Here is a 27,463-nt window from a genome sequence, read left to right on the forward strand (position 1 = left end):
TAATGAGGACTTTTTTGGCCAACAGGATGAAAGCTTCTTCACCAATGGTATCCAAGCACTGCAAGACCGATGGAAGAAGCGTGGTGGATAGCAAGGGCGGCGAGCTGGCAGAAACGTTAGCACGCCGGGCGAAATGCGTAGCCGTATTTCGTCTGCCGTTACGTTCTGAGTTCAAATTCCGCCGAGGTCGACTTTGCCTTTCATCCTTCGATTAAATAAGTACCAGTTACGCACTGGGGTCGATATAATCGACTTAATCCGTTTGTCTGTCCTTGTTTGTCCTCTCTGTGTTTAGCCCCTTGTGGGTAGTAAAGAAATAGGATAGCAAGGGCGACAATGCTAAAATATAAACCTCATTTGGTCACACTTCATGAATGTATCTTGAATCAGCCTATGAACTTTTCGGCTCACCTTCATATACTTATATACTTATAGGAAGCTATAAGATATCACACAAGCCTTCAGCTCTGAGTGCACTGCTTTTCATATCAGAAACAACTGTCAGCTAATGAAGTTGATTTCATAATACCAGTTCCCTTGTCCATTATTTACATTATTTACATTTGACGGATATTTGTCCTCATCTTGTTTGTTGTTAACACGTTTCAGCTGATATACTCTCCAGCATCCATCAGGTGTGTGGGGGAAATTTCGAACCTGGGTTCTCATTTCTAAGGTATTTTTCGGTGTTATTATAATATTCCCACTGGCATATGACATAGTGGTTAAGAGCATGGGCTACTAACCCCAAGATTCTGAGGTCAATTCCATGCAGTGACTTGAATAATAATAATAATAATAATAGTAATAATAACATTGAAAAATACCTCAGAAATGAGAACTCAAGTTCGAAATTTCCCCAAGACACCTGACGAAGGCTAGAGGGTATGTCAGCCAAAACATTGTGTTAACAACAAACAAGATGAGGACAAATATCTGTCAAATGTAAATAATGTAAATAATTCCTCATCTCTTAAATATAGAACTGCAGTTCCCTTGTTATTCACTAATTAATATTATCTGGCACATGCAGGCATCATGTGAAGTGATATCAGTATTACTGTATATATATACAAGTGTGATGAATGGATGGTAACAAGATTCCTCTTGCAACAACAAAACTGTTCATTATTTTAAACAAGTGTAATATAAACATAACAGAAATTGATATTTTAATATAAATTCAATCAAGGCAATAATTATCCTAATTTATAATTCCATGTAGACTATCTTGTAAATTATTGCTGGTTCATACAAAATGAAATTAATCTCTTACTTGTTAACTATCTCAATCAGTTAGTTGAGGCTATGCTGGAGCACAACCATCAAGGCAAAGTTGATCCTGGGACACAAAGTAGTTAGGATTTTTTTCCTTTTTTTTGTGTGTGTGTGTGCATGGAAGTGGGAGAAGGCTCACTTTGCAACCATATCTTTTTGGGATCCGTCCCACCGCTTGGCATCTTGGGCAAGTATCTTTAACTGAAGTTTCAGTCTGACCAATGTCTTGTAATTGAATTTGGTAGAAAGGGACAGTGTGGAAGCCCATTGAATGTGTGCGTGTGTGTGTGTTTGTGTGTGTGTCCATGTATCTGTGTTTGTTCCCTGTCATTGCTTGACAATGGTGTTGGTTTCTACCCAACCCTGTAACTTAGCAATTGGCAAGAAAAAAAAAGGCCGACAGGATAAATACCAGACATAAAAGATAAGTAGTAGGATTGACCATCATCATTGTCATCATCATTATTGTCATCATCATCATTGTTCAGTTCTATATTTAAGAGATGAAGAATTATGTACATTATTTACATTTGACGGATATTTGTCCTCATCTTGTTTGTTGTTAACACGTTTTGGCTGATATATCCTCCAGCCTTCAACAGGTGTCTTGGGGAAATTTCAAACTTGGGTTCTCATTCCTAAGGTATTTTTCGATGTTATTATTATTATTATTATTATTATTATTATTATTATTATTATTATTATTATTATTATTATTGTTATTGTTATTATTATCATTATTGTGAAGGCGCATGGCTCAGTGGTTAGAGTGTCAAGCTTACGACCATGAGGTTGTGAGTTCAAATCCCAGACTGGGCTGCATGTTGTGTTCTTGAGCAAGACACTTTATTTCACGTTGCTCCAGTTCACTCAGCTGGAGAAATGCGTTGCAACGTTACACGTGCCAAGCTGTACCGGCCCCTTTGCCTTTCCCTTGGATAACACTAGTGGCATAGAGCGGGAAGGTCAGTATGCATGGGCGACTGCTGGTCTTCCATAAACAACCTTGCCCGGACTTGTGCCTGGGCGGGCAACTTTCTAGGTGCAATCCCACAGTCAGTCATGACCGAAGGGGGTCTCAGCATTATTATTATTGTTGTTGTTGTTGTTGTTGTTATTGTTATTGTTATTGTTATTATTATTATTATTATTATTATTATTATTATTATTATTATTATTATTATTATTATTATTATTATTATTATTCAGGTCACAACCTGGAATCAAATAATAACATTGAAAAATACCTTAGGAATGAGAATCCAGGTTTTGAAATTTCCCCAAATACATCTGATGAAGGCTGGAGGGTATAAACAACAAACAAGATGAGGACAAATATCCGTCAAATGTAAATAATGTAAATAACGTAAATAATATCATCGTTGTTGTCAACGTCATCGTTGTCGTCTTCATTGCTGTCAACATCATCATCATTGTTGTTGTTACTGTCATTGTCATCGTCATCATTGTCATCGTTATCATCATCATCATCATCATTATCATTATCATCATCGTCATCATTATCATCATCATCATTACCATCATCGTCGTCATCATCGTTGTCATCATCATCATTGTCATTATCATTGCCATTGTTCTCATCGTCATCATCATCATCATTATCATCATCATTGTCATCATTGTTGTTGTCATCGTTGTCATCATCATCATCATCAACATCATTACCATCATCATCGTCAACATCATTGTCATCATCATTATTATCATCATCCTCATTTAATGTCCGCTCTTCCATACTCATATAGGTTGGGCAGCGGTTCTTGAGATATCCTGTCCATGGACAAACAAACAAACAAACAAACATGACTGAAAATAATTCCCCCGCCTTCGTTAAGGCAGAGGTAATAAATAAATAAATATTATTTTATTCTTTTATTCTTTAACTTGTTTCAGTCATTTGATCGCGACCATGCTGGAGTACTGCCTTAAAGGGTTTTTTTCAGTCAAATAAATTGACCCCAGGACTTATTCTTTATAAGCCTAGTACTTAGTCTATCGTTCTCTTTTCCTGAACTGCTAAGTTACGAGGATGTAAACAAAGCAACATCAAGCGGTGGTGGTGGGGACAAACACAGACACAAAGACACACACATAAATTTATACATATATGTATGTATGTATGTATATATATATACATATAAATATATATATATACATATATATATATATATATATATATATATATATATATATATGCATATATATACATACATACACACACACGCACACACACACACACACATATATATATGATGGGCTTCTTTCAATTTCCATTTACCACTCACAAGGCTTTGGTCAGCCCAAAGCTAAATTGGAAGACACTTGCCTAAGGTGACATGCAGTGGGACTGAACGTGGAACCATGTGGTTGGGAAGCCAGTACATTAATTTTATATTAAATGTTATTTATAATATATATGTGCATATATACGCATTTTTATGTATAAACTATATATTCTTATTTTGTTCTATTAGACATTAACCACTCAATCATACTTTGCACTGTCTATACCCAAAAGCTTCCGCTGCGTCCCTGCCTTCATGTCTTGAATAAGAAAGACATGATTATGTCACTTGTAAGGTCTTCATCATGTTATTAGAAAGTAAAATAAAATGGAAACAAGAAGAAATAAAGCCAGGGTAAATGACACGGAAACTCATTACTCAGAACGATGAGAAGATTTTCATGGATTGTTTTTGTCATTTCAATTAATTAATACAGCTTTTCGCAGTTACCAATACCCATTTTCATTCATCAAACTGACAATATCTTTTAACAGAGGCTGTCTAATTAGATTTTAATTTTTCAATATAGACTGTGCAATTAGTGAGATTTTTAGATGAGTTTGGAAAATAGTAATTGGTATAAAAAGTGAAGTATTTAGCATTTTAGGTTTTTACTCTTTGTAAGAGAGTAAGGAAAAATATAAAGTGATGCTGTTGCTTAGGCCATAATATACTAAATGAAAATAGTATTGAAGTGAAGGAGTGATGCTGGGGGAGTAATGTGGTGAATGGGGCCATCTTAAGATATGGACACCCTGAGCAGTTACCTGGAGTTCCCACGGGTGTAAAAAGCTCAGTACTAATATGTTTTTCATTTGTAATTAATCAACAGAGAAAACCTTAATTGTTGAGATGCAATTTTGATTATATTATGTGCTGATAACTCAGAGTGGATGGAACTTACACAAGAGGGTAACCCAAGAAGACATGGGACAAACTACTGAAAGATGGCCTCAGGACACTGAACTTGTCAGAGAAGATGACAAAGGACTGAGATATCTAGCACCTCAAAAGGACCTGTCCTTCACAGCAGAAGTGTTAAGGCCACTACCCCTGATCAAGAGAATTGGCCTGCAAGAGCCCTGTGCCCATGTCATGTAAAAAGCACTCATGTCAGTGCTATGTTAAAAGCACCCAGCACACCCTGTGAAATGGTTGGCATTAGGAAGAGCATGTAACTGTAGAAATTAAGTCAAATCTGATTGGAACCTGGTGCAGCCAGTTCTGGTCAAGCCATCCAACCCATGCCAGCATGGGAAATGGATGTTAAATGATGATGATATAAGGTTACTATGAGATGTCATCAGACCTAGCAATTATGAAATTTGTCAGACTTTTAATTGTGAGTTGTTTATGTGAAAATCTGATTAGTGAAGTAGCTTGGTGTAACTATAATTACTGGATATATAAAAAGCATCTTATTTGACATAAAGTTCTGTTAAGAACTATTAATGGACATTAACCTAGGAGTCATGCAGAGACTTTAAGAACCTGGCACCTAGCTTTACCCAACAAAACTCATCCGCTTCAGTAGAGCATTGAGGCTGTATTCCCTGGTGAAGAGAATTGGCATACAAGTCTTGTGTTGGCACCATATAGAAAATATTAGTGCCAGTGCCACACAAAAGCGCTTGTGCTGGTGCCACATATAGAAACAAAGCCAAATCAGATTGGAACCTGGTGCAGCTCTCTGGCCTGCCAGCTCTGGTCAAACTGTCCAACCCATGCCGCTATGGAAAATGGAGGTTAAAGGCTCATGGTTATGATGCAGTTATCTTTCACTTGAGTTCTTTTGTTTCTGTCATTGAACTGTGGCCATGCTGGGGCATTGCCTTGAAGGGTTTAGTTGAATAAAACTTATATTTTTTTAGTCTGGTATATATTCTATTGCTGTGTTTTGCTGAAATGTTAACTTACAGGGATGTAAACAAACTAACACCAGTTGTAAAGCAGTAGCAGTAGACAAAAACAAGCACAAAAACAAACACAAAGAAACACACACACACACACAGACACACACAGACACACACACACACAGACACACATATTTGATGGGCATCCATACTGCTTCTGTCTACCAAATTCACTAAAAAAACATTGGTCAGCCTGGGGCTACAACAAAAGGCACTCACCCAAGGTTCCAAAAACCAGAACTGAACTCAGACCACATGGTTGCAAAGCAAGCTTCTTAACCACTCAGCCACAAAAAAAAAATATTTAAAAAATGTAAAATGAAAATCAAATGGAAAGCTATTAAGGAAATTTATGTCATAGATTCTCGACATCTATGACAAAATATTGCCATCTGGGAATCAAGCCAAGCCCAAACAACCATTCACAGCATTTATCAAAATAACCAACACTCATCTATATTTTACTGAGAGAATTTTATTTTCAAGCAAACAATTCATCTACTCTGGGCCCATAAGAGTCTGGGGTCAGCTTGTACATCAGCTGAAAGCTTTGAGAACCAAGGTGGACCCCATGACTATCTGCTGAGTCTCTCTCTAAAAACAGTAGTGACATCCATTTTTGAGAGGATATATACATATATGTGTTTGTAGATAAGAATATATATGTGTATACAGATAAAAATATATTTGTGCCTGTAGATAAGAATATATACATGTATGTGGATAAGAATATATGTGTATATAGATAAGAATATATGTGTGTATGTGGATAAAAATATATATGTGTATGTGGAAAAGGATATATGTGTGTATGTAGATATGAATATACATGTGTTTCCAGATAAAAATATAAATGTGTATGTAGATAAGAATATATATGTGTATGTAGATAAAAGATATATGTATATATATATATATATATATATTATATATATATATATGTGTGTGTGGTGTGTGTGTGTGTATGTTGATAAGAATGTGTATATGTATGTAGATAAGGATATATATATGTATGTGGATAAAAATATATTGTTGCTATTATGCAAAAGTGTCGTAAGTCCAAAATGTTGCTTTTTCAGAAAACAAAAAATACTGTCACCATTCCATTTCTTTTTACATTAGCAATAGTTTCAGCTTAACAATAATACTTTGTTGGGTGCAGCAAATCCAAACTCCATTCATGATGTTTCCAGTCAGAAATATTTTTACAAAATTGTTGTATGTGGGGCTTACTACACTTTTGAAAAATGCTAAACCGTTGTACTATACTTTGACAATTTTCATCTGAGGCAGCTAAAGATATGATAGTCTGACCAAAAGAACTGGCTATTGCAAGCAAAGTTAAATATTGAAAAAAAAAATGCATTTGGCCATATTTGGTCATACATGTGTTTAACATAATAACAATGATCTGTATGTAAGTGGATCATCATCATCATCATCATCGTTTAACGTCCGCTTTCCATGCTAGCATGGGTTGGACGGTTCAAAGTACATATATGTATATGTAGACAAGAATATATATGTATGTGTGTGTGATCATGGTAATGACAATGATGATGGTAATGACAGCATTGATGAAGATGGCAACATGTCCTGGAGGCTTTGGAATTTCTACCAAATCCATATTGCATTCAATACAATGCTGCTTATAAGGTGGGGAGCAGGCAAAAACGTTAGCATGCTTGGCAAAATGCTTAGCGGTATTTTGTCTGTCATTACGTTCTGAGTTCAAATTCCGCCAAGGTCAACTTTGCCTTTCATCCTTTCAGGATTGATAAATTAAGTACCAGTTGTGTACTGAGATTGATCTAATTGACAGCCCCACCCCCACTCCCCCAAATTTTTGAGCCTGTTACTTTTTTCCCCTGTTATCTTGTTTCATTTGCTGAACTGTGGTTGTGCTGGGAGATTGCCTTGAAGGGTTTAGCCAAAAAAATCAACCCCAGAACTTCAGATTTTATGTCCGGTACATATTCTATCAGTCTCCTATGCCAAACTACAAAGTTATGGTGGACATAAACAAACCAACACCAGTTGTCAAGCAGTGGGTGGTCAAGCACTGACACAGCTGGTGCCATGTAAAAAGCATCCATGCTGGTGCCATGCAAAAAAGTACCCATGATGGTAGCACACAAAAGCATCTGTGCTGGTGCCATGTATAAAGCACTGGTGATGCTGCCACATCAAAAGCACCTAGTACACTCTGAAAAGTGGTTGGCATTAGGAAGGGCATCTAGCCATAGAAATAATGCCAAAACAGACATGAAGCCTGGGCAGCCCTTCAATTGACCAGCTCTGGTCAAACTGTCCAACCCATTTCAGCATAGAAAACAGATATTACATGATGATGATAATGACAACAACAATGATGATGATGATAATGATGATGATATACATACATATATATATATATATATATATATTTACTCTTTTAGATGTTTCAGTCATTTGACTGCAGCCATGCTGGAGAACTGCCTTTAGTCTAGCAAATCAACCCCAGGACTTATTCTTTGTAAGCCTAGTACTTATTCTATCGGTCTCTTTTATTTAACCGCTAAGTTACAGGGACGTAAACACACCAGCATCGGTTGTCAAGCGATGTTGGGGGGACAAACAGAGACACACAATCCTATACACACACACACACTCACACACACACATATATATATATACATACACATATATATATATATACGACAGGCTTCTTTTAGTTTCTATCTACTAAATCCACTCACAAGGCTTTGGTCGGCCTGAGGGTATAGTAGAAGACACTTGTCCAAGGTGCCATGCAGTGGGACTGAACCCGGAACCATGTGTTTCATAAGCACGCTACTTACCACACAGCCACTTCTATGCCTATAGCAATATTTGTATGAGCTTAAGCTTATAAGCAATCATCGTGCAATGACTAAAGAAAATAGTCTAATATTTTTTAGTCATTACATTATGATCACTTATAAGATTTAAGCTTATAAAAATATTATTATTATTATTTACAGAATTGTAAAAATTGACACTGTATACCAAAAGCCATCGCACACATACATACATACATACATATATATAATGGGCTTCTACACAGTTTCTTCCAACTAAATTCACTCACTAGTCATTCGTTGATACAGGGCTATAAGAGAAGATACTTGGCCAAGGTGTTACATAGTGGGGCTTGAACCTGAAGCCACATAGTTGCAAAGCAAGTTTCTTAACCACACACTCATACCTGTGCCCATATATATATATATATATATATATCATCATTATCATCATCATTTAACGTCCGCTTTCGATGCTGGCATGGGTTGGACGATTTGACTGAGGACTGGCGAGCCTGATGGCTGCACCAGGCTATAAAAATGGAACAAAAACACAATAGAGGACATTAAAACGTTCGGACAGATTGACGATACAAAGGCGGAGAAGAGAAACAACAATTAGAAGGATAGGCAAAAAGGACGGGTTATTCATGGCTTTCTTTCCCCAGTCAAATTCCAGAAGTCACAACCATTTCGGGCAGTTACACTTGAGACGGTTTGATTTGGTTGCCCCCCACCCAAAAATATCTAAGCTAAGAGCATTAGACCCCTTTGTAAGAAAGCTATCATGTGAGCATTTATTTCTGAGGAGTATTTTACTGAAGGATAGCTGTTTCAAATTTTTATCAAATTACATAAGAAAGGGAGCAGAATAATTAATACAGCAAGGAAATGTATGTATTTTCACTAATTTTTTTCAAATGACTAATTTATCATCTCGCATATGCAGACAAAAAATGAGAAACAACATCAATTTCCATAGATCACACATGGTTAAATGTATTGATATTGTCACATTAACATCTAGACATCTAGGTAGATAAATGTAGTGCTATATAACACCATATCAATGCACAGACAGATATTGTGGATATTCGTTAAAGCTATTTATATGTATATCAAGATAAAAACTAATTTGCATCTTACACTACAAGAGACAGTGAATAGTGTCTATCTGAGAAAATTAGTTATTACTGTCACAACTTCTACCACCACTATTGCTACTACTACTACTACTACTACTACTACTACTACTACTACTACCACCACCACCACTAATAATAATAATAATAATAATAATAATGACGATGATGATAATAATAATATGCGCAGTAGTGGCTGTGTGGTAAGTAGGTTGCTTACCAACCACATGGTTCCGTGTTCAGTCTCACTGCATGGTACCTTAGGCAAATGTCTTCTACTATAGACTCAGGCCGACCAAAGCCTTGTGAGTGGATTTGGTAGACGGAAACTGAAAGAAGCCCATTGTATATATGTATATATATGCATGTGTATGTATATGTTGTGTATCTGTGTTTGTCCCCTCAACATCACTTGACAACCGATGCTGGTGTGTTTAATAATGATAATGATAATAATAAATGCCCTGATGCAGTACCGGGCAGTAACTTTCATGGCTTCTGATCTTAACTGATTGGAAGTGTTATCATGTACATTGTTTTGTCTTGATATAAAAGATGGCTACAGCGAATATTCTGTTCAATACCACAGATTTGCTTGTCAGTTATTTGACCTTAACCAGTTGAGCATGTCCCTTAGTGGCTGACGATATGTGCATCTCTGATCATGAGCAGAAGTAGTGGGGGAGCATCATAGCCATGTGTTGAGAGGGATTCTTTGGGGTTTCCAATTCACATCTGGAAACCTGGGTATTTCGTTCAACATACTTAAACAACCTTTATTCCGGGACCTTTTGAGCAGGATGTGTTACTTGACCAGATGAAAATTCCAACTGGGCCCTACCGGCAAGGTCATGTGCTATTTATCTTCATATGAGATCACTATGTCACGCACATATGGTTGTGATGCATGTGCCTAGTGTACCCTTATCAGACGGGTAATCATGATGGGTATACTGGGCTTCGTATATTTTACCCCAGTGTCACTTTGATGGCATGCACTGCTCTCTCACTCAATAATAATAATAATAATAATAATATAATAATAATAATATAATAATAATAATGATAATGATAATGATAATAAAAATAATAATGATAATAATAATAATAATAATGATAATAATAATAATAATAATAATAATAATAATGACGATGATGATAATAATAATATGCGCAGTAGTGGCTGTGTGGTAAGTAGGTTGCTTACCAACCACATGGTTCCGTGTTCAGTCTCACTGCATGGTACCTTAGGCAAATGTCTTCTACTATAGACTCAGGCCGACCAAAGCCTTGTGAGTGGATTTGGTAGACGGAAACTGAAAGAAGCCCATTGTATATATGTATATATATGCATGTGTATGTATATGTTGTGTATCTGTGTTTGTCCCCTCAACATCACTTGACAACCGATGCTGGTGTGTTTAATAATGATAATGATAATAATAAATGCCCTGATGCAGTACCGGGCAGTAACTTTCATGGCTTCTGATCTTAACTGATTGGAAGTGTTATCATGTACATTGTTTTGTCTTGATATAAAAGATGGCTACAGCGAATATTCTGTTCAATACCACAGATTTGCTTGTCAGTTATTTGACCTTAACCAGTTGAGCATGTCCCTTAGTGGCTGACGATATGTGCATCTCTGATCATGAGCAGAAGTAGTGGGGGAGCATCATAGCCATGTGTTGAGAGGGATTCTTTGGGGTTTCCAATTCACATCTGGAAACCTGGGTATTTCGTTCAACATACTTAAACAACCTTTATTCCGGGACCTTTTGAGCAGGATGTGTTACTTGACCAGATGAAAATTCCAACTGGGCCCTACCGGCAAGGTCATGTGCTATTTATCTTCATATGAGATCACTATGTCACGCACATATGGTTGTGATGCATGTGCCTAGTGTACCCTTATCAGACGGGTAATCATGATGGGTATACTGGGCTTCGTATATTTTACCCCAGTGTCACTTTGATGGCATGCACTGCTCTCTCACTCAATAATAATAATAATAATAATAATAATAATAATAATAATAATAATGATAATGATAATGATAATGATAATAAAAATAATAATGATAATAATAATAATAATAATGATAATAATAATAATAATAATAATAAGAAGAAGAAGAAGAAGAATTGTCCCAAATTTTGATATAAAGCTAGCAATTTTATGGAGAGGTGATATATTGGTTCCATCAACCCCTGTAATTCAGTTTTAATTTATTTTATCAAACAGAAAAGCAAAGTCAAGCTTGGCAGCATTTGAACTCAACTTACCACCTAATAATGCTTTGGAATGTTGGTACAAAACCAGTAATTGTAGTGGAAGAGGAGATAGTTGATTACTTCTCATTTACTACATCAGATGTCCACAAAATAATGAGCATTATAATGACCAAATGGAATCAAAATTAAAGCATTGAGTTAGAATACATAAACAGAAACAAATCAGAGATTAATTTTCTGGAAATGTTCCAAGCAGTGAACATCTAGAAATTTGTGCAAAAACTATTTTGTGTGTGTGTGTGAGTGTATGATCATTGTACAAAATATCTTCACATACATAGGGACAGGTGTGGCTGTGTGGTAAGAAGTTTGCTTCCCAACCAGATGGTTCCGGGTTCAGTCCCACTGCATGGCAACCTGGGCAAGTGTCTTCTGCTATAGCCTTGGGCCAACCAAAGCCTTGTGAGTGGATTTGGTAGATGGAAACTGAAAGAAGTCCATCGTATATATATATATGTTTATATGTTTGTGTGTCTGTGTTTGTTCCCCCACCATCGCTTGACAACCGATGTTGGCATGCTTACGTTCTCATAACTTAGCAGTTAAAAAAAAGAGATCGATAGAAGAAGCACTAGGCTTATGAAGAATAAGTCCTGGGGTCAGTTTGTTTGACTAAAGGTGGTGCTCCAGCATGGCCACAGTCAAATGACTGAAACAAGTAAAAGAATATGTAGGACGAGTTTCAGTTAACCATTGTACAAAATATCTTCACATACTGAGTTCAAATCCCATCAAAGCTAATTTTGGCTCCACCTTGCTGAAACCTATAAAATTAGTTTTTAAGGTTGATGGTAATTACTACTTCCAGAATAGTATGTGGAAAACCTTGTTCACACTTTAAAGAGGGACCCAGCAACAGAATATAGGAATAGGATGTTGGCGAATAATCTTTACTCTAGGGAACTGTTACTGAATGTCTCTTGTTCAGAGTTAGAAATAGTAATTTTTTATATATTAGATCAGTAACTGTGTTTCACATGGAAAGATATATATTTTGAACAAGAGTTTGTTGGCGCGATCTCTAGCCAAACTGTTATTCTGTGTTGATGAAGAGAAATAACCCAGAAACCACTGGTGAGTCTACTGTCGTGAGAAAGAATCACTTCAAAATTGGTGTTCAGGAATTTTCTTTTACATCAAGTTCAAAATTTTACGTTGCTGTCCGTCGTTAAGAAATGCCAGCCATGGTGACTCTACAATCCTCAGATTCTATCCCTTCAAACTTTGGTTTCCAATATTTTTTATTTTTATTCAGCTTGCAAGTTCGTCTGTCCCTTTTAAATGTTAGTGTTTTGCTGTCTGCCTTGAAGCAGACCTTTCCGTTGTCACTGCCTGATATTTATGATTGATCTTTCAAAATATTTTACTTTCTCAACTTACTCAAGATCTTTTGTTGTTTATACATGGGAGAGAGATAGATAGAGAAAGATAGAGAGTAGGCGAAAGTGAGGGAGAGTCCGAGAGAAAGGAAGAGTAAGAGAGTGGGAAAGTGAGAGAGAAACAAAGAGGGAGAATGTGGTGATAAAAAACAGAAAGGAAGCAACAGAAAGTAACAACCACACTCTTACCTGCACGTTGAGCAGGTCACCCTAAGCTAGTTTGTTATAAAGCTTAACTCTGGAGTCTTTCAGTGGCACTTGCTATAGAGTAAGAGAGATCTGAGGTTGCTACCCATGTATTTTTATGTTTGATTTGATGTACTCCTAGTGTCTTAACATTAGTTTCTGTGGGATATTTCAGTTGCAATATTTTCCATGCAACTATATCTAACTTTAACATTATATTCATTAAAGAGTTTGTGATATTTATGTCTGATAGAAAATATTATTTTTCTAAACTTATAATATATATATCTTAAAATCTAAAACATTTTATTTCCCCCAAATGTACCCAACTTAAATATTACTGAAGAAACTCATATAAACTGCAGAAAAATATTAACAATGTTTCTGGGTTGAGTGTAAAAGAAAAAAAATACATTTATCAAATTTTTGAGAACTTGTTCTTTACATAAAGATAAAGATATGCAGTTATAGACAATTCAATAGGAAACCATAACTTCTACTGTATATTTCCTCTTCTATCTATTCTTTGTGTATCTGTATACATCTTTTTATCATGATGTAGAGACAGGTAGTCACAAAAAGAAAAAAATATTGATAAATATAGACTATATTTTTTTCATTCAGTTCCATTGTTATCTTTTTGTGTTTTCTATATGAGTGTGTATAAATGCGTATGTTCATATATATATATATATGTTATACAGATACACACACACACACACATATACATATGCACACATATATATACATGTATTATATATATATATATATATACACATAGACATCTGCTTCTATGTATATGTATATAAATATATATATATATATATATATATATATATATATTCATACATGCATATATGTATCTGTATAATATATATATATATGTGTGTGTGTGTGTATCTGTTTTATATGTATATATACACACACATATACACATATAAGTATATACATATATATCATTCTGAATGTAAGCAAACTCTAACTATAAACAAGTCTAAACAAATGTTTTTATCTGACTTAATTAATATCTATCTCTCTATGTATACACACCTACATACATACATGCATACAGACATACCTGCATACATACATACTTATTTATGTACATACATACATACATATGTCTGTGTATATATGGGTGTTTGCGTATATATATATGTGTGTGGGTGTGTATATATATATATATATATATATAATTATTATGATTTCAGTATTTATACATATATGTACAGATACATATATACGTTTTTATATTTGTATTCTGCATGTATACATACAAATACATTCAATTCTAATGATATTGTCATAGAATTTCGTATGAAAGAAGTACAGTGATAACAGCATATTTACCATATAGACTGATATCTTGTGTCAATCACTAAACCATAAACTTGTATCGAAGCCTTATTTTACTCATTCTGGAGTTTAAAAAAAAAAAAAATAATAAAGAGTAAATAAATAAATAACTTGGTAATACTTTTTTTTTTTTTTTGGGTGGGGAGGTTTCAACAAGATTTCCAAATGACACAACTTTGTATTCTGTTGCTGCAGAGATCGTATCAGATATTCTAGAAGGCCTGCCTACCTTCTCTTCAGGGATGAAATATAATATAATAAAGTCAAGATTTAACATAATTCCAACTGGAAACAGTACCAAACTTTTCCATGTGTATATATAAGCACAAGAGATACATACAGGTACACATCTGCATACACATATACATGTGTATGTATGTATGTGTATATATGTGTGCATGTGAACAAAGATACACATACATACATACATACACACACACATATATAGGTTCATAAACATATATATATATATATATATATATATATACATGTATATATACACATGTATATATACATACATGCTTATACATATATATATACATGCATCTACATATATATACATACATGCATAGACACATATGTAATGTCCGTGAGTGTGCTAGTATGCATGTATATTCATGATTATATTTTTATGTGTTTATGCATATATGTGTCTACGTGCATGGCTGTCCGTGTGTCCATCTATTGTCGTTTAGTTTTGTTGTCTGCAGGTCTGCCTTATTTATTTATCCTTTGACTTTATTTTGAAAATTTTTTCTGATTTGTTTTAATTTTTTTTTCTTAACTGTTTTAAACTTTTATCATTATTATTATTATCCTTATTATTATTATTATATTATTATTATTATTATTATTATTATCATTATTATTTTTTATATGATTGGAATTCTAATAGGGTTATCATTGAATTCTTTACAATTGACTACCATTTTGATGTAGTGCCATCACATGCTTTGTCATCATCATCATCATCACTGTCGTCGTCATCATCATCAGCTTCATCGTCGTCATCTTTGTCATTATGATAGTCGTTGCCCTCATCATCGTCATCATCATCATCATTGTCGTTATCATCAGCATCACTAAGTGGTCCCCGTCATCAGTGTAACCCCTTACCTACCCTCAACTCAAACCGCTATCAGCAGCCATCATCATCGTCTTGTCATCTTCATCCAACCACACACACACATGCACACATGCATATATACACACACACCGCACACACACACACGCACACACACATATATGTACACACACACACACACACACACACAAATTTCATTTTCTTTTTGTAATTGTCATTGCCATTCTTGTTATTTTTACTGTTATCATTGTTGTTGTTGCTGTTGTCGTTGTTGTTGTTGTTGTTGTTGTTGTCGCTGTTGTTGTAATGTTTTGAAGTATGACAGGCATTTGTAATGCAAATGAGTTTCGCTAATGAAGTTTTCCTTGCAGAGAATAAACTATTTATGGAGGAAATGGTCCTGTTGCTTTCTTGACCGAAGCTTCAGAGTTCACCATTGAACGAAAGAGAAAGAGACGGAGAGAGAACGAACGACAGAGTATGGGGAGAATAACAAGCAAATTTAGTTAATGCTTCGACATTCTCTCTCATGTCTCCACACCATCATGTTACTGAATTCCAACCGACCTCTGTATTCTTTCTCTTTCTCTTATTTCTTTCCTTCTTTTCTTTCTTTTGTTCTGTTTCAACTTGCTTTCTTATTTTTCAGTTTTTCCTTTCAGTTTTTTTTTTTTTTTACTTTTATTCTTTTTTCTTTCCTTCCTCTCTTCTTTCCACCTTATTCTTTCCTTCCGTCTCTTTTCAAATTAATTCTTCCTTTTCTATTTTCCCTTCTTTCATCCATTTTTTTTTGTTCTTCTTTGTTCATTTGTTTTTCTTTTGTTGCTATTGTTTTTTTTTTAATACATATATTTTTATGATTATCATTTTCTCTTGCGCCTTCTTTCTCTTTCTACCTTTCTGTCTCTTCTTACTTTCCTTCTTTCTTTCAATTATCATAACTTAAACATTTCTGGTCTGTTAATTTCCTCTGTTTCGTACCCCTACCCATTTCCTGACATAACCAAACTGATAAGAATCAGCACCCTGCAAGATGTCCACATCTTTCTAGTTCTGAAGACATCTAGAAAGCCAGGATTTAATATGGCAATGACTAGGATTGTAGTCTTTTTTCTTTTTTTTTGTTTTTGTTATATTATTATAATATGCAAAACTTTGATCAATTTAATTTGAAAATTCAAATGAAGTCAGTCAGTACCGATGGGAAATGCTTCAACCCAGTTAGAGGACCGATCTGATTATGACAGGAATAATCCAAGAGATTTTCTTCGCTAACTTTATTTCTTTCTCTATTGCACTTTCTCCCTCTGTCTGCCTATCTCTATCTATCTGTCTGTCTATCTATCTATCTATCTTCCTATCAATCTGTCTATCTATCTATCTATCTATCTATCTATCTATCTATCTATCTATCTATCCATCTATCTATCTATCTATCTGTCTGTCTGTCTGACTGTCTGTCCATCTGTCTGTCTGTCTGTCAGTCTGTTTGTCTATCTATCTATCTATCTATCTATCTATCTATCTATCTATCTATCTATCTGTCCATCTGTCTATCTGTCTGTCTGTCTGTCTGTCTGTCTGTCTGTCTATCTATCTATCTATCTATCTGTCTATCTGTCTGTCTCAAGTTCTTATTGTGCCTGTGTTTATCTACTTATTCCTCATTTTCTCTTCATTTTTTCATTCCAATCTTCTCTGTCTATTTACCAAACTACTTAAATACTTCTATGAAGCTGCAATCAATGAGTTCAGACTGTCCCCACACTCTCCTTTCCAAAGTGCAGGGATAGTAAGGAATGTTCCCCTTGCTATACTATACTGAAGAATATCATTAAAATGAGCTCTAACGATGCCAGTTCCCCATCACAACTGGAGCCTGTCGAGCACAAATGTGACGATAACAAGCATTCTGATAGGATAACCTAATTTGTTTTTATTCAAGAGGGAATATTGCTCATCTAGGTCTCCACATGTTGTAGCATATTTTCCAGTGCCAATCTTGTTCCATTCAACCTTAGAACCAAGAGCTGTTGTCCAATATTCAAAGCAGCAGAAGATGACTAATTATAAATCATTAATTCTTTTGTTACCATTTTTCTGTGGAAATACACAGCTTTTGTTTCAATTAATTTTCAGAATAATGAGAAATTTAGAAAAAATAATTTTGTTTTTGTTAATCTGATGTTTAGGACATAAATTTAAAAAAAACAACTCGATGGTACGTTTTGATTTAAATCATTTAAAAGCTAGAAGTTTGTATCAAAGAACTGGAAGTCTCAGGCGGATTGATCTCAAAAGGGTTAAAAGACAAATTCCTTTCTTGTGTGTCGTTTCAGCCTTCAATGCCGTCAGTCCCCAAAAATACCATTCTCTGCTGCTTGAGGTAAAAAACCCTGAGGTGGAGTAGTTGATGCAGAAGATATTGCTGCCTGTTTTTTTTGTGACAACATTTTTGCAACCCTATTCACAAAGCGTGAGATAAATTATTCAACAGGAAATGTAGGATTTGTTGGTTTATTTCAATAAAGCTATTTTTTTTATTTAACAATCCATTTATTTATGTATTGCATGATCAGTTTATAACTTCTTTCTTCTCTCTCTCTCTCTCTCTCTCTCTCTCTCTCCCTCTCTCTCTCTCTGTCTATCTTTCTCTTTCCCTCTCTCTTATGTTTTCCTTGTCTTTCTGTCTTCTGTTTCATTCTTTCAATAAATTATATATTCTTTTTTTCTCTTGCTTGTTTCAGTCATTAGACTGCAGCCCTGCTAGAGCATCACCTTTAGTCGAACAAATCGACCCCAGGACTTATTCTTTTGTAAGCTTAGTACTTATTTTATCAGTTTTTTTTTTTTTACCAAACCGCTAAATTACAGGGATGTAGACACATCGGTTGTCAGGCAACTGTGGGAGAGAACAAACGCAGATGCACAAACACACACACATATATACGATGGGCTTCTTTCAATTTCCATCTACCAAATCCACTCGCAAGGCTTTGATCAGCACAAGGCTATAGTAGAAGACATTTGGCCAAGGTGCTACGCCATGGGACTGAACATGGCACCATGTTAGGAAGTAAGCTTCTTACCACACACCCACTCCTGCACTTACATTCTTTTATTTTTTACTTCGTTCAGTCACTGAACTGTGGCCATGCTGGGGCACCACTTTGTGGGGTTAGTCAAACAAATGGACCCAAGAACTTTACCTTAAGTTTGCTACTTACTTATTTTTATCACTCAGTTTTGCTGAACCGCTAGGTTACAGCATAAACAATCCAATAGAAATTGTCAAGTGGTGGGAAGATATGCAGAGACACACATGCACATATACAGGCATAAACACATACACACATGTCTAAACATATATATGTATATATATATAGCATGGTGGTGTGATAAGAAACTTGCTCGGGCAAGTGTCTTTGACTAAAGCCTCAGGCCCACCAAAGCCATGTGAATAGATTTGGTAGATGTTCTGCTATCACTTCAATACCTCCTGACATGTGGTACACCATGCGCCCGTTCAGGTGATGTTGATTTGATGGAGAGAGTGAGCTAATGTATAGCACATATTTTTGGTAGATGGAAACTGAAAGAAGCCTGGTCCTAAATGAACATTTAATGTAGCTTTAGAGTCAAGTTTTGGCTGCTATTTCCTGCGTGGTGGTATCTCTTAGATACCCTAAATCATAATTATATATATATATATATATGCGTGTGTTTTCATTATCGTTGGAATTAGTTGTTTTTGTGGTTTGGGTTTGGTGACCTTCTAGCATGTAAGGTGTCCTGTAAAGGGTTGCCTCTCTGTGTATAAATACTATACACTTTTATATATGAAAATATGTAGTCTATTGACTTTTATTACGTGTGCTAATCACCAGTATAGAAATTTTTCTAAATTTTCTACCCTTATAATTTTCCCAATAAAAAAAAAATATATATATGTATATATATATATACATATGTATGTATGTATGTATGTATGTATGTATGTATGTATGTATGTATGTATGTATGTAGAATATAAGGGGTTTAGTTCACTGGTGATCTAAACGAATAGGTACATTGCGTAAGTGCTATATTTGGTTATCCATTACTTACTGTGAACGGATTCAGTGATGATATCGGGATGAAGTTTGGCCTTGAAAAGTGTGCCAAAGCCACTTTTAAGAAAGGGAAATTGGTAAAGTCAAGTTCTATCAAATTAGATGTCAAAACAGTAATAAAGGAACTTAAGCAGGAACAAACCTATAAATACCTAGGAATAAATGAAAGCTCTGGTATCCAGCATGCAAGTATGAAAGAGAAAGTTACGAAGGAATGTTATAGAAGAGTTCGAGCAGTTCTGAAGTCTGAGCTGAATGCATATAATAAGGTGTTAGCTATAAATTCCTTAGCAGTCCCAGTTGTTCTTTATAGCTTCAATGTGCTTAACTGGAATACCTGTATAATAATGAAAATTGATAGAAAAATCCGCAAGCTACTGACTTGTAATAAGATGCACAATCCAAAGGCAGACGTGGATCGTCTTTACCTTCCCAGAGCACAGGGAGGTCTAGGCTTGATCCATCTTGAACTTACGTACAAAACTACCACAATCTGACTGGCCAAATACCTTGAAACAACCAATGATTGGATGTTAAAACTTGTTGAAAAGCATGAAAGAGCAAATAGGTACATTGCGTAAGTACTATAATTGGTTATCCATTAGGTTTCAACTTCACAGCTGAGGCTGGGACTAGGAATCCGTAATAGGCTTTTGAGTTAGCAGGTGTATCTTAGAGGAAAAAGGACAACAAAAAAATAAAACAGGATGAGTTTCTCAAGTCATTTAGAATATTTAAGTAGAGTAAGATGAATTTGAGGTAATTAATTAATTAATTAATTAATTAATTATTGGATATCTTACAGCTGTTACAAGAATACTAACAGGATCTGTATTCTTCTATCTACAGTTTTACTCTTTATTCTTATATCTATAATTTTATTCCTTTATAAACTGTGAATTCCCTGTCTAGAGCTTTCATACATACTCATCATGTCTGTGATGAAAGAATACCCAGTGTATGGAGATGCTAATATGCTAATCTATCACTTGAGATATTCCAGAAACAGCTGTAAGACATCCAATAATTAATTAATTAATTAATTAATTATTTGATTATTTAATTAATTAATTAATTAATTAAACAAATAATTAATAACCTCAAATTTACCTTACTTTAATTAAATATTCTAAATCACTTGAGATACTCATTCTGCCTTGGTTTTTGTTGTCCTTTTTCTTCTAATATATCTATGTATGTATGTATGTATGTATGTATCTATCTATCTATCTATCTATCTATCTATCTATCTATCTATCTATTTATCTATATGTGTCTTTGTGTCTATGTTTGTGTGTCTTTGTGTCTATGTTCCCTCTCCCCATCACCACTTGACAGTCAGTCTTGGTGTGTTTGCATCCTTGTAACCTAGTAGTTCAGCAAAAGAGACTGACAGAATAAGTACTAGGCTTAAAGAATAAGTCCAGCGGATCGATTTGTTTGACTAAAACACTTCAAGGCAGTGCTCCAGCATGGCCGCAGTCAAATGACTGAAACAAGTAAAAGAATAAAAAAAAAACGAATATATATTATATCATCCCCATCATCATCATCATTATCATCACTTTTTATTAAACCTTTTAAAAAAATTTTAATTTAAAAAAACGGAGGGAACTTAGTTGCCAACCCAACATATATATATATGTATGTATGTATACATATGTATATCACGTGATCACGTGACTGACCAGACCATCAGATGTTGCTACACATCGCTGGTCAGAATGCGTTCGCATTGTTTTAGCCTTCGAATGATGCCACCCCGCTGGCTAAGCGAGCAGGCCAAGAGAAGAAAGAGTGAGAGAAAGTTGTGGTGAAAAAGTACAGCAGGGATCACCCCCCCCCTGCCGGAGCTTTTAGGTGTTTTCACTCAATAAACAATATATGTATGTATATATATATATATAGGTAAACAGTAAAAATAATTACAGACATGGACAAGAACATGAAACACCACAGAGACGACACAAGAACCACAGGACGGGACATTCGAAGCCCTCAGTCATCAGTCAAGAACCAGATCATCTTAGCAATTTCGGCTGATTAATCTTGAGATTGCTCCGATATGGGCAGCCCGCCATGGGAAATCTAAGCCAAGCGCATTAGATCCCATGGAAGAAAGCTTCGAATGTATACAACACGAGGACGGAAAACGAACGAAGTACACGAACAAAAATACAGAATACGTGACACCAATAAGAATACAAAAACGTAAAAACAATACGGTAAAAATAAAAAACAGAACAAAACCAGGACGTAGGACAAGGGTCTTTCGACAGGACGAGTTGAGTTTGGGGCTGGCTTATGAAGTTGTGCCTAATGGCCGCAGGGAGACGAACAAATACGTGTTGCTTCGGCGACTGCTGGAACGAAAAGAGCGCTCAACAGTGGCTAGCGGTCACGTGAGAACAAAAGACAGGAGAAAGGGACAGATGAAAAGAGAGAGAAGGTGGACGAGGGAGGAGAAGAAAGAGACAGATCGAGGGGGCTGGAGGTGAGAGAGATAGAGAAACGTAGAAGGGGGGGGAAACGGATGGAGAGGGAAAGAAAGGAAGGGGAATAAGGGAGGAGAGAGAGAAAGAGACAGATTAAGAGTCGTATCAATGCTAGAGAAATATATATACACAAGTTGATATGTATAAGGAAAATAGGACAAGGTAGAAAATGCTAAAATAATTTTATCCTGATGAAAGTTTTAAAACCAGTTTCAGTCTGTGTGACTTGTGGAAAGATTAAATGAAATATTTAAAAAATATTTCCATAGTTTTCAAATACGTGGGACATTTTCCATTTTTTTTTTCCTGTCTCTCACTCTTTTACATTCGTGAAGGCTCAGTAGGTAGGCAGTAGCAGATCTGAAGAAATATTGAATATTTAATATTCAATATTTCTTCAGGTCTGCTACTACCTACCTACCAAGTCTTCACAAAGTAAAAGAGAGAGAGACAGACAGAAAAGAGGAAAATGTCCTATCAAGTAGTTAGCATGAAAAACCTCATAAGGGAAAAATTATTAATTATTCCCTATTATTATTATTAATAGTAATTATTATTAATAGTAATAACAACAAAAGAATAAGACCTTGATATTATGTAAATAGAGGAATTTATCTGTAATATAATATTTGACTATTATTCGGTTGTCATAATAAAACTCAGAGTTTCGGATGTCAGGGCAAAAATCTACTCAGGCATCTCGTCAGTTATTAAGACAATCAAAATTAGTCAAAAATACTTGGCACATTTTACATAGCGTTTTTTGATTGTCTTAATAACTGATGAGATGCCTGAGCAGATTTCCACCCCAACATCCAAAACTCAGAGTTTTATTTTGGCAACCGAATAATTGTCACATATAGGTGTAGGAGTGGCTGTGTGGTAAGTAGCTTGCTTACAAACTACATGGTTCCGGGTTCAGTCCCACCGCATGGCACCTTGGGCAAGTGTCTTCTACTATAGCCTCAGGCCAACCAAAGCCTTGTAAGTGGATTTGGTTGATGGAAACTGAAAGAAGCCCGTTGTATGTACATATATATATATATATATATATATATATATATATGTGAGTGTGTATATGCTTTTGTGTCTGTGTTTGTCCCCCCAACATCCCTTGACAAACAATGCTGGTGTGTTTACGTCCCATAACTTAGCAATTTGGCAAAAGAAACCGATAGAATAAGTACTAAGCTTACAAAGAATAAGTCCTGGGGTCGTTGTGCTTGACTAAAGGTAGTGCTCCATCATGACCACAGTCAAACGACTGAAACAAGTACAAGGGTAAAAGAGTATTATATTACAGATATATATATATATATATATATATGACAAGCGTCACACAGTTTCTACACAATTCACTCACAAGGCATTAGTATACTTGGATCTAAAATAGAAAACATGTACCCAAGGTAGAACTGAAACTATTTGGTTGTCAAGTGAACTTTTTAACCATGAAGCTATGTCTGTGCATCTATATACAGGGTTGGCCAAAAGCCATCTGACAGTAAATCAAAACTATTTATTTCCAAGATTTATTTATGTTTAACAACTGAATGGATTTAATAAAAGCATCTAAATATGAAACATCATGAAAATTGTTCAAATTGAAGTCCTGCTTGAGTGACACATTTTTCCATTCGAGTCAACACAGAATTACAGATGGTATTTATGGAATTTTGATTTACAGTCAGGTGACTTTTGGCCAACCTTGTATATATGTGTGTGTGTGTGTGTGTGTGTGTGTGTGTACATACACACACCAACACACACACACACACACACACATATATGTATATATATATATTAAATATAGAAACCCCTCAATTTAACAGACTAATTAGGAGTTAGGTTTCTCCATTAATGCCTTAGGTCTATTAAATCAGGTTTAATGGACTAACACGAATGGAGCCAGTCATTTCTTAGTATGGAAAGACTGTTACATGGAAAGTAACTGAGATCATTTTGTATTGTTTTTTAAAAAGCTTTAATACAAAATACTCTTGATGCAAAATATGAAATTATCTCCTATAAAATATGTTAGAGTATGGCGATCTTTCATTTTCTGTCTATGACTTTCATGTATGATTAAAGAGAGGAGGATCTGAGAATCGTAGAATATCTTTGAAGAGTGGAAAGAGAGAGAGAGAGAGAGAGAGAGAGAGTGTGTGGAGAGAGAGAAAGCATGGCAGTGGATACGACACAGAGAAATTGGAAGTTGTATGTGCGTATGTGCTTGAGTGTCTGTGTATGTGTTTGAGTGTGTGTGAGTGTGTGTGTGTGTGTGTGTGTTTCTTGAAATTGGTCAAAAATACTTGGCATGTTTTTCATATATTTCTAACTTTTGAATATGTGCAGGAGTGGGCTGTGTGGTGAGAAGCTTACTTCCCAGCCACATGGTTCTGGGTTAAGCCCCACTGCATGGTACTTTGGGCGAGTATCTTATGCTATAGCCTTGGGCCAACAAAAGCCTTGTGAGTGGATTTGATTGACAGAAACTGAAAGAAGCCCATTGTATATATATATATATATATATGAATAAAAAATGGAGTTAATGCAGGTGTAAACAAATATTTTTACTTTTGACACATGTTTCGAAAATTCCACTGATACTATTCAAAAGAATAAATGGTATAAACAATGCAATCTTCTCTTCGGGAAAGTAAAAAAAACGAAACTCGTCAATACGACATTTTAGCAAAAAATGATGGATTTGTATATATATATATATATATATATAATAAATTAATAAATAAATAAAACATATGCATATATACATACATATATGTACGTACCTACCTCTACATGTATATATACATGCATATATGGGTACAGGACACCAAAAAAACGTCGAACACAATGAGAAACGAAAACATAAACACAAAACCAAGGAAATGGACATTTTTCTTAAACAACGAAAAAATAGAGTACAGGACATACAAAACAAAGAAAATTCCCCTTCTTCAGTCACCTTTGTTTCATCTACTCCACGTTTCGAAGGTCAATGCGTGTGTGTGTGTATTTGTTTCCCCACAATCACTTGACAACAATGTTGGTGTGTTTACATCCTCGTAACTTGGTGACTTGGTGAAAGACACCAGTAGAATATGTACTAGGCTTACAACGAATGAGAGCTGGGGTTGATTTGTTCGACTAAAGGTAGTGCTCCAGCATGGTCACAGTCAAATGACTGAAACAAGTAAAAGAATAATGAAACATCATTATACATATGAATGTGGACCGCTGCATCATGAAGTGCCAATCTCTAATGTGTGGAAAAGGTAGATTGAAGAAGATGAGGAACAAAGTGGTGAGAAATGATCTTCAGATCTTGAGCCTCGCAGAGATGACAATGGACTAAGGTTTCTGGTGGTTTGTTGTGTTTGAGAAGACACATCAAACCAAGTAAAACTGTGGTTTTGTATACATGCAGGCATGTCCTCTATGTCCCGCTCTTAGCAGAGAGAGGCCCTACTTTAGCAGGCTTGTAGGTCCTGGAGCCACAGGAAAGCAACTGTGCCAGTGATGCATAAAAGTGCCCATGCTGGGGCTCGCTTAAAAGCTGCTGTACTGGTACCATGTAAAAGTGCCCATGCTGGGGGGACCATGTAAAAGCGCCTGTGCCATGGATAAGTGTCACATTAAAAGCAACATGTGCTTTCCGTAAAGTGGCTGGCTTTAAGAAGGGCTCCCAACCATGGAATCATGCCTGAACAGACAATCGGAGCCAGGGAAGCTGTCGAGCTGATCAACTCCTGTCGAACAGTCCCATCCTTGCCAGCATGAAAAGTGGAGGTTAAATGATGATGTTGATAATGATGATGGTGATGATGATGATGATGATGATGACGACAACGACGACGACGACGATGATGATGATGATGATGAAGATGATGATGGTGGTGGTGGTGGTGGTGGTGGTGATGATAATGATGACTAAGGAGAGAGTATTTGAACTGTGAGTATTTGTAATGTAGCAGCGATGCACTTGAAGAGTAGAAAAAGCTACGAAAAGAATAAAAAATTAAAAAGCAAAAAAAAAAAAAAAAAAATGCATGCCAAGCAAATAAAAAGAAAAAGAAATTACAGCTATTGACAGAATACAAAATGCAAAAGAGAAGATGACAGAAATATCAAGGGATATCATAAAAGTGCGAACACGAGCCAAGCATGGTGATGAGGCAGGATGCAACCCACGAACAATTTCAGATTTTATGAAATAGATATTGAACAGCATTTATTGTGGAATTTAATGTAATATGTCAGCTGTGTGAAACCATGCACTTTCTTGCAGAGAAACCCAGCAATGGTTTATTTAATAACTGCTGCCACAAAGGTATAGTTTTGATTGCTGAATGGCAACATTTCCTGGAATACATGAAAGATATTATGATTCAGTTAGGACATACTCATTATTTCAATTTTAAGAACATCAGACTTTACACAAGCGACAAGTAATCCATCATGACCATATATATATATATATATATATATATATATATATATATATATATACACATACATACACACAGACATACACACGCACACACACACACACACATATATATATGTATATAAATGTATATATATATGTATATATATACATATATAGACATACATATATATATATATATATATATATATATATATATATATATATATTATACACGCACACACACATATACATATATAAATAATATGGGTGGCTAATTCGCAATTTTACAACTTAAAGGCAGACGCGCGCGTGTGTGTGTAAATAACAGCCAAGTTCCAGGCCAGTGTCTCAGACTGCTTTGATTTAGTAGAGCAATTATTCAATCTAAATTCACTGCTTGAAGACATAGTTACATGATCCTTCTTTGGAAGCATCAAAGTATCTTGTTATTCCACTGAATTTCAAGAAACATGGACTGCCTCACTGTTATATGGATTTCAAATTTTGGCACAGGGTTAGCTAGTTCAGGGGAGAGATTAGGTCAATTATATCAACCCCCAGTGCATAACTGGCATTTATCTTATCAACCCTGAAAGGATGAAACCAAAATTGACCTCAGCGGAATTTGAACTCAGAATATACAGACAGATGGCATGCTGCTGAGTA

The 27,463-nt window shown here is 35.4% G+C and overlaps 1 long non-coding RNA gene across 1 annotated transcript in view; it reads right to left on the reverse strand.

The window, feature by feature from the left end:
• Positions 1-16,091, reverse strand: part of LOC118764966 — a 21,792-nt gene extending 5,701 nt beyond the window's left edge. Inside the window, exons 1-2 of the long non-coding RNA XR_005000807.1 lie at positions 16,082-16,091; positions 14,336-14,352 (exon numbers count right to left, since the gene is read on the reverse strand). This is a non-coding gene — a long non-coding RNA (uncharacterized LOC118764966). The remainder of the gene's footprint in view (positions 1-14,335; positions 14,353-16,081) is intronic.
• Positions 16,092-27,463: the final 11,372 nt, after the last annotated feature.

Source organism: Octopus sinensis, linkage group LG10 (genome assembly GCF_006345805.1).
Source record: "Octopus sinensis linkage group LG10, ASM634580v1, whole genome shotgun sequence".
In the NCBI taxonomy this organism is placed as follows: Eukaryota; Metazoa; Mollusca; class Cephalopoda; order Octopoda; family Octopodidae; genus Octopus; species Octopus sinensis.